Raw genomic sequence first — 9042 nt, 5'->3', positions numbered from 1 at the left:
ATCTACCCATGAGGGGAAAAAAAATGGACACATAGAATTGGACATTATGAGTTTAGCATAACCACATCACAAGGGAGAAAGAAAAAAAAAAGCTTCCCTTTTAGACTGTAGGACTTCCTTTAACAAATCATAAAGGTTTTATGAATTAATTGATAGCCATTCCCAAAGATGGCATTTCTGAGGTCTCTACCTTGAGCCGTTGAATTCTGGTCACATAAAGTCCTCACAAACTAGACTGAGGGACGGTATTCAATTTTCCTGCTTCTGTCTCGAGGCAAGACAGGGACGTACATTAAAAGGTCCTTTTAGAAAAGTTACTAATGAGTTCTAGTCCCCCACAGGATCTTTCCTGCCAAATGCTCACAGAAATAGAGAGGGCTCCAAACACACCGTGTTGACGAGATGATTAACAACTGCAAATCTCAAAGCATTTTCTCATGCTGCTTACTGACACCGTTCCTGCCCTTGCCCTGTCCTTTCCACATCCATAAAAGGGCTCGTCTTCGGGCTTCCCTGGTGGCGCAGTGGTTGAGAGTCCGCCTGCCGATGCAGGGGACGCGGGTTCGTGCCCCAGTCCGGGAGGATCCCACGTGCCGCGGAGCGACTGGGCGCGTGAGCCATGGCCGCTGAGCCTGCGCGTCCGGAGCCTGTGCTCTGCTGCGAGAGAGGCCACAACGGTGAGAGGCCCGCGTACCGCAAAAAAAAAAAAAAAAAAGGGCTCGTCTTCAAAATTAAAAAAAAAAAAAAAGAAAAGAAAGAGAATGGTAAGTGGGACGGGGTTAGGGGGAAGCAGTGAGGTGGAATTACACACTGCAACAAAAATTACCAAAGTTCTGAAATAAAAAAAAACAAGAAATGAGCCTTTTAGGACTTTTAAGGGAACAGAGATAACATTTCAAACAATGACAGGAAAACCCTCCGAAAGATGAGCGTTAAGGACGATCTTCACTGTGGTATCAAACTGGAGCAGATCCAACTCTTTTGGAGAAGGAATAACTCTTTGAAAAGAGCAAAGACAAACATTTCTTGGAGTTTCCTTTTTTGCAAGTTGGGTTCTGAAATATTAGTACTTAAGTACGTCCACCCCCAGTATAACATTAAAATCTGCCCTCAATTCACTAAGAAATGCCAGGAAGAGCTCAAGAAGCACCATTATACTGTCTGTAGTCAAAAGATCATAAGAGAAATTATTCTTACCTCCGAACCATGGTCTCGGCTCATTTAAAGGGACCGGAGAGAACGGGCAGGACAAAGGACACATATATTAAGCACTTGTGGTGTGTGTGTGTGTGTGTGTGTGTGTGTCTGTGTGTGTGTGTGTGTGTGTGTGTGTGTGTGTGTGTGTGTGTTTTCTCCAAATACAAGCTGGTGGAAGTAGAGACCTAAAAACCCCGACGCCTTCCGCTGCCATATAATCACAAGGAAATGACCTTACCGTTTGCTGCTCTGATTAGAAACAAAAGGCTTTCAACATGAGTCAGGAGAGCAATGGGAGAAAAAAAACCCAACAACCCAAAATTTCTGCTTTTTTTTTTTTTTTTTTGCCAGCTAAAGCTTTTCTTCATAACATGTTTAAAACACATGATGAAATGTTGTTTACTGATAATGCATGATCTGCATTGGATAATAATTCAGAGATGGGCTGTACCATCTAAGAATCCAAACTTCAATTTTGGCTCTTCAATCTTTACACATTCTGAATTTAATGAATACAGAAATAACATTTAACTCAACGGTGCTACCCACAGCCATTTTACACCAATAGCTTTTACACTGAGAAGGAAACTCAGAATTCCACGGGACAAACTTCATAAGACCAGTCAGCATCAGTGATGCTATAGCCACAAACAGAAAATCTCGGTAGGATGACTTTGGTCTCGAGGAAAGGATTTATTTCATCATTTGCATTTAACTAAATCATTACTACTGAAATTGCTCAGTGGAGAGGGAATAATCAAAATCCATTATACTTCAAGGTAAAGCAGAGAGAAAAATATATAAAATCCAGTAAAAATAATAAAACCACTTATTAATTTTAGAATGGCTAAGTAAGAGCCTGTGACATGCTACCATGTTTTTCCCACCTGAAAAAAGAATCTGCTGGATTTTTGTGCAAGTGTGTGGTATGGTTAAGAACATGTGCTCTAGAGCCAGACAAACCTGGCATTTTGTAGCTGTATGTTCTTGGGAAAGTTACTTGACCTCTCTGAGAATCCATTTCCTCCTTAGTATATAGGGATAAAAATCCCTATCTGATGAGGGGTGTTAGAGGAATTAAATGAGATTGTGCATACAAAGCACAAAGAATATGCCTGGCAGATAGACATATATCATGTATTTAAATAAAAGGTGAGGTGCCCTCCCCCCTACCAAAATCCCTTATCCCTCAAAAATGAGAGAGTAGGGCTTCCCTGGTGGCGCAGTGGTTGAGAGTCCGCCTGCCGATGCAGGGGATGCGGGTTCGCGCCCCGGTCCGGGAAGATCCCACATGCCGCTGAGCGGCCGGGCCCGTGAGCCATGGCCGCTGAGCCTGCGCGTCCGGAGCCTGTGCTCCCCAACGGGAGAGGCCACAACGGTGAGAGGCCCGCGTACAGCAAAAAAAAAAAAAAAAAAAAAAATACCTGTCCCCAATATTCCCTAGTTATAGGGATGAGGAAAGAAGTGTGTTTGTCTTTGTTCTGGAGTTAAAAAGCTCTTGGGATGAGAGCCTGGGGTACCAGAGTACTTCAGGCCAGACAGAAGTGCTGGAGAGAGACAGACTCCAATGACTGTCTGAATCACTATAATTTCTATTTCTACTTAAGCTAATTTAAATTTTTTTAAAATTGGTTTGCAAACAGAAAGTTTCTATCTAATACAGCAGTTCATGGGAGACAGGATAACTGGAATCAGATACCCTTCATCAGCTGACCAATACTGTTTAACAAGTTGAATGATTATCGACACAGAATTGGCAGCTGGGTGGGGTACAAAGACATGGGGAGGCCAAGGTACCAGGGATTCAGCCTTCGGTAAAAGGACAGTTCCTGCAGCACTGGGGCATCAGATAGGAGCTCTGTGGTCAGTGCATTAGTTAGGAAGAGGTCCTTTAGAACTGGCATAGAAAGGCCCACACAGGAATAGCAGAAAATCTCACTCTACATCCAACCTGAAACCACTGCTCTTCCAAATGGCTCTTGCCGGGCAGTCAGACAGGGCAGGGCTTAACCTGGGATCCAAGAATGCAGACTCAGGGAGCCCTGTTACGGAGTCCCATTGAAAATGAAAAACAAACAAACAAACAAACAAAAAAAATCCCCCCAGAAATTAACACAAGATTGTAAATCAACTATACTTCAATGAAATACATTTTTTTTTAAAAAAAGGGGAAAAAAAAGAAAATGAAACTATATCTCTGGAATAGGTCCAAATGAAAGATGGGCATATGTGAAATTATGCCTACAAAGTGCAAATTGTGACACAATTCGCTGATCACTAACTGGTGAGCTTGGATAACTATATGGTGACTTTGTGGAGGCTTTCACCATCCTGGAAGTGGGGCAAGGGGAATAGGTCCATCATTTTGGGGGAAAATACGTGAAAGTGTAGACCAGATTTTTAAAGAAATACAGTCTTAGGAATCTTTACGAGAAGCTTTGCATTTATCACAAAACTATCACTTTCATCATAGAACACTTCATATACCAAATGAATGCCAGACACACCATAAAATCCCAACACAATGTATTGCAGTTTTCCAAAACTGATGGCTGAGCACAGCTCTGAACCACTTGTCGTAAACTAAAAGGATAAACTTAAAGACCAGCTCATCTCCTCCTAAATTTAGTGAGGTGTGCATTAAAGAAAAGAATATTTCTTTCATAACTCCTCATCTTTCTCTAATTCTACTTCTAGAACCAATTCGGTTCTTTCCAAATATTCATAGAGCACCACGGACGTGCAGAAGCCCTGCAAGGGAAATCAAAGGTGAAAACACTACGGTCCTGACCCTCGAGGGATTTACAGCCCAGACTCGGTGTTTCTCAAGGTGAGCAGAGCAATCATCTTACTTTTCACCTCACAGTCAACCTTGCAGTTGAGGAATCGGGCATCCCTTTTACACACATGCTGGTTCCTGTTTTCAATCTTTTATCAATCTGGATGCCAGCGTTCCTTGGGTCCCTGATGGTTTTTCTTAGATCTGCATTCATTCCAATAACTATTTTGGGGGTGCCTAATAATAATGGCTGTAAGACCTGCAGAGTCCCACAGGATCCCACGCTCAGAAGGGCACCAACCTTGTTTAATGCTCTGCTGTCTTGTAATTCTTAATACATTTTGAACAAGGGGTCCCACATTTTCAGTCTGCACTGGGTCCTACCAATTATGTAGCTGGTTCTGCTGGGTACTAGGCTAGGTGGTGGGGAAACAGTGATGAAAAGGAGTGAGACTCCAATGAGACTCCAGAGGGGGGCAAGAAATAAAAAATAAGTTAATTAATACATAAGGTAATTCCAGGTGAGGGTTAAGACCTGTGAAGAAACTAAAGCAGGAGGATGGGATGAAGAGGGATGGAGGGACTGGAGAGTAAGAAAGAGCCAGCCAGGGGAGTTCCCTGGTGGTCCAGTGGTTAGGATTTGGCGCTTTCACTGCCATGGTCCGGGTTCAATCCCTGGTCATGGCCAAAAAAACAAAAAGAAAAACAAAAAAAAAGAGCCAGCCATGTGGATATCTGGGGGCTGAGTTCAGGACCACTTCTGCCTTGTTTGGGGCTATAACACGTGGCACATGGAAATCTCTCAACTCATATTCTGAATGAATAGAACTTCTGTTCAAAAAGGAAGAACACCAAATACAGAAGACAAATTCATAATTTACTAGAATTGGGACAGCACTGCTGACCGGTAAGGAACATTTGAAGTTTATTTAAGGTTTCCTTCAGGATCACATGTTTCAGCAGTTGGAGCGGGCACACCATGTCCAGGAAAAACAACCCTGATGGAAAAGTCCGTTATTCACATTCCCCTTCAGGCAGAAAAAGAGGGAAGTTTCTTTTTCTAGGCGGATTCTCTTGCTTTCCTAACCCAAAACAGAAAAACAGAGGTGAAAAAGTTAAGGAGAAAAGTAGGCACTGTAGGGGGCTCCCTTCTGTTTCACAAGATGAGTGCCATGAGTTTTGACTTGGTTTTTACATGAGGCACGTGCAGTTTTTCAGGCGATGGACATTGTAAAATCTAATCTCACCCCTGTCTTTGGAAATATGAACAGAAAAAGCTTTGGAAGTTCAGAAGTCATCAAAAATGCTCCAACATTCATTGTAAAGTACACATATTCATTGTTTTATCTTCTCTTTTAAATGTCACATGCAATAAACGAATACTCAACAGCCCAAATTTATCGAGTGCTGACTGGTACCAGGTACTACGCCCCGTGCTTTACACAGATTCTTCTTTTATCCTGACAGCAACCCTATGAAGTGGGTACTTGTTCATCTCTATTTTACAGATGAGAGACAGAGGCTCAAAAGATCTGGTAACAGAAGTCCCCCCAGCTGGGTGCAGAAGAACAGGATCCGAACCCGGGGCTTTCAGTCTTAAACTGCCTTCTCATTGGGCTTTTGCAGACAATGAGAAACGCATCCAGGGGTTAACAACATGCTGTTCGATTTCCTTCCTGTATTTCTGCAGAATCCGTTTTTTGTTTTTTGTTTTTTTTGGTTTGGTTTGGTTTTCCCCCCTTTTCTCTCCCTTTGTGTTCCTTTGAAATCGAAACAGAACTTTTTATGGTGGAAAATTTCAAGCCCTTACAAAAAGTGACAGACGGGTGTAATGAACTTCTGTGTATCCATCACTCAATTTCAACAGTTATAACACATGGCCAATCTTGTTTCATTAATATTCTCATCCACTTTCTGTCCTTCTGTACGTATTACTTCGGAGAAAATTAAGAAGTCAAATAATTTCATCTGTAAATATTTCAATATAACAGCTAAGGACTCTTTTAAAAGACAACCCCAATTACCTAAAACAATATTCATTAATATCATCAGATATGCAGTTAGTGTTCAAATTTCCAATTGTCTTATGAATGTGTTTTTTTCAAGTTTGTTTGAATCAAGATCCAAAAATGTCCACATTTTGCAATTTGTTGTTATTTCTCTTAGGTCTCTGTTAATCTGTAAGTTCCCCTTCCATTCATCTTCTCCCTCTCTTTTTCTCTCTCATTGCAATTTATTTGTTGAAGAAACAGGGCTGTTTATCCTGCCATTTCTCCTGCCATCTGAGTTCTGCTGATTACATCTCTCTGGTGTCATTTAATATGGGCCTTTGTCCACCATATTTCTTGTAGGTTGATTGAGTCTGAAGGCTTGTTCAGATTCCAGTTAGATCTTTTTGGGCAAGATTGTCTCATTGGTCACCAATCTGTGTTTTCTCATTAGGGCTGTCTCTTTTTGTAATGTTAGTTCAATAGCTAGATGATTTAATTGACTAAGGGTTGCAATATAATGACTTTCCAATTCTATCACCCTTTACTTTGAGCCAGAATATTTCTGTAGTGTGAAATTTCCTCTCATCTACTAATGGGTTACCTAGTGGTACAATTCATAAAGAAAAGGCAACAAATGCTTGATTCTTCACCTTTATTTACCAGTTTTCAAAATAGTGAGTTGGCACTTCCAATGGTGGCCAACTTGGTTTTTAAAGTATTTACAAACTCATGAATTTAAATATATGTGTTTCAATCTATTAAAATTGTTGTCCTTAGTGATGTTCAAATTGTCCCATACTGTCCAATGGGAGATTCTTCAAGTCAACTCCTATGTCCTTTTGACATGACTCTCACAGTTTTTGATATCTTTCTTGCTACATGGGATGAAAAGATGCTCATCTTGTATGTTTATTGATACTTTTCAAGACCTACACAGCTATTGCTATTGCTACACAGTCTGCTATTGCTTTTTGTTTCATTTAAAAAATAGAGTTATAAATAGTAAAATATACATCCTTTAAGTATTACAATTTGACGAATTTTGACAAACGTGTACACCTATATTATCCACACCCCTACCAAGATAAAGAATATTTCCAGAATATTCTGCCACTTGCCTCTGCCAATGTTTCCCCATCCCCCATAAGCAACCACTGTTCAGATTTCTATTATCATAGGTTAGTTTTTCCTGTTCTAGAACATCATATGAATTGAATTATAGACTATGAATTCTTTGATGAATGTTCTGTCACTGAGCAAAATGTTTCTGAAATTCATTCAGGGTGCTGGATATATTTGCAGTTAATTCATTTTTTATTGCTGAGTAGGTATTCCATTGCATGAATATACTACAGGTTATTTATCTACTCTCCTGTTAATGGAAATCTGAGCTATTTCCAGTTTGCGGGTATTATAAAGAAATATGCTATGAACATTCGTTTACAAGGTTTGTGTGTGTTTGTGTATCTGTGTGTTTGTATGTGAGTACGTATGTATGTATATAAGTTTTCATTTCTCTTGAATAAATACATAGGAGTGGAGCTAATAGATCATGGGGTGGAAGCATGTTTAATTTTTTAAGAAACTGCCAGTTTCCCAAAAGACTACACAATTTTACACTCCCATCAGTAATGTATGAAAGGTCTTTGCCAACACTTGGTATTATAGGGCTTCTTAATTTAGCCACTTTAGGAACTGTGTAGTGGTAGAAGCACCTGTGTTTAAGTGACTTTTTTTTTACATATGTATAGGTTTGGATGATAATTGCAAATTAATAATAGCAAACACTTACATAGTACTTAATATACAACAGACGCTGTTCCTATACTTTATAAAGATATATCCAATAATACCTTTGAGGTAGGGACTATTATTATCTTTATTTTACAGATGATGAGAAAAATGAAGCACAGAGAGGTTAAGTAACTTACAGGAAGTCACACAGCTAGGAAGCAGCAGATGCAGGATCTGAAACTAGACAGTTTGGCTCCAGGGCTCAGGGCTTCTGACTCGTAAACTCTTCTGCCTCTTGAAGTTGTTAATTAAAATCTTTTTCCTTTCTCTAATGTTTCACTGAGATGCTGGCAAATATTTCTGGTCAATACTACTAATTAATAAAGAAACACTGTACTTTTTAATATAAAGCAGTTTTCTTAAGAAAGAGTTTCCTTCTACTTTTATCCAACTTACTCCGAACTTAGACATTTTCCTTTTACCAGCACATCTCCAGTTCCTGTTCCATTCTTTCCACAAAAGTTTCTTATTTTGAGCACCTTTTTTGTTGGACAACTCTTCTCTAAGTCATGATCTTCAAGTCCTGAGCAGATCTTATGTCAGAGTGCTTTTTGCAGTAAGTAACAAACAAACAAAAAGTAAAAATAACTTTAATGATATGAATCGATTATCTCACTATCTAAAGGGAGGGTAGTTCCAAGGTTGGTGAGGTCCACAGATTAGTACTGCCATCAAAGGTCCAGGTTCCTTCTATTTTTCCACTCAGCATGCTCTCCTGAAACTAACATTCCCTCATGCTTACACTATAGCTGCCACTCTTCCAGGCATCACATCCCTACTCCAAAAGAAGGATCATCTCTTTCTTCTATGTCTCTTTTTAAGACTAAAGAGAGTTTTTCAAGAAATGCATCAGGGCTTCCCTGGTGGCACAGTGGTTAAGAATCCACCTGTCAATGCAGGTGACGCGGGTTCAAGCCCTGGTCCAGGAAGATCCCACATGCTGCAGAGCAACTAAGTCCCTGTGCCACAACTACTGAAGCCCATGCACCTAGAGCCCGTGCTCCACAACAAGAGAAGCCACTGCAATGAGAAACCCGCGCACAGCAACAAAGAGTAGCTCCCACTCACTGAAACTAGAGAAAGCCCGCGTGCAGCAACGAAGACCCAATGCGGCCAAAAGTAAATTAAAAAAAAAAAAGAAATGCATCAGCAAATTGCACCCCATTGGCCAGAGCTAGGTCATATGTTTACCCTAAACCAATCACTGGCAAGAGGAATAAGGCCACATGATTAACTTTGACCACAGCTTCACAACGAATGTGTGGATATAACAGGCAATAG

The sequence above is a fragment of the Physeter macrocephalus genome, chromosome 18 (assembly GCF_002837175.3).
Source record: "Physeter macrocephalus isolate SW-GA chromosome 18, ASM283717v5, whole genome shotgun sequence".
NCBI classification, from domain to species: Eukaryota; Metazoa; Chordata; class Mammalia; order Artiodactyla; family Physeteridae; genus Physeter; species Physeter macrocephalus.
The sequence above is the reverse complement of the archived record's forward strand: the minus strand, read 5'-3'. Positions refer to the sequence as shown.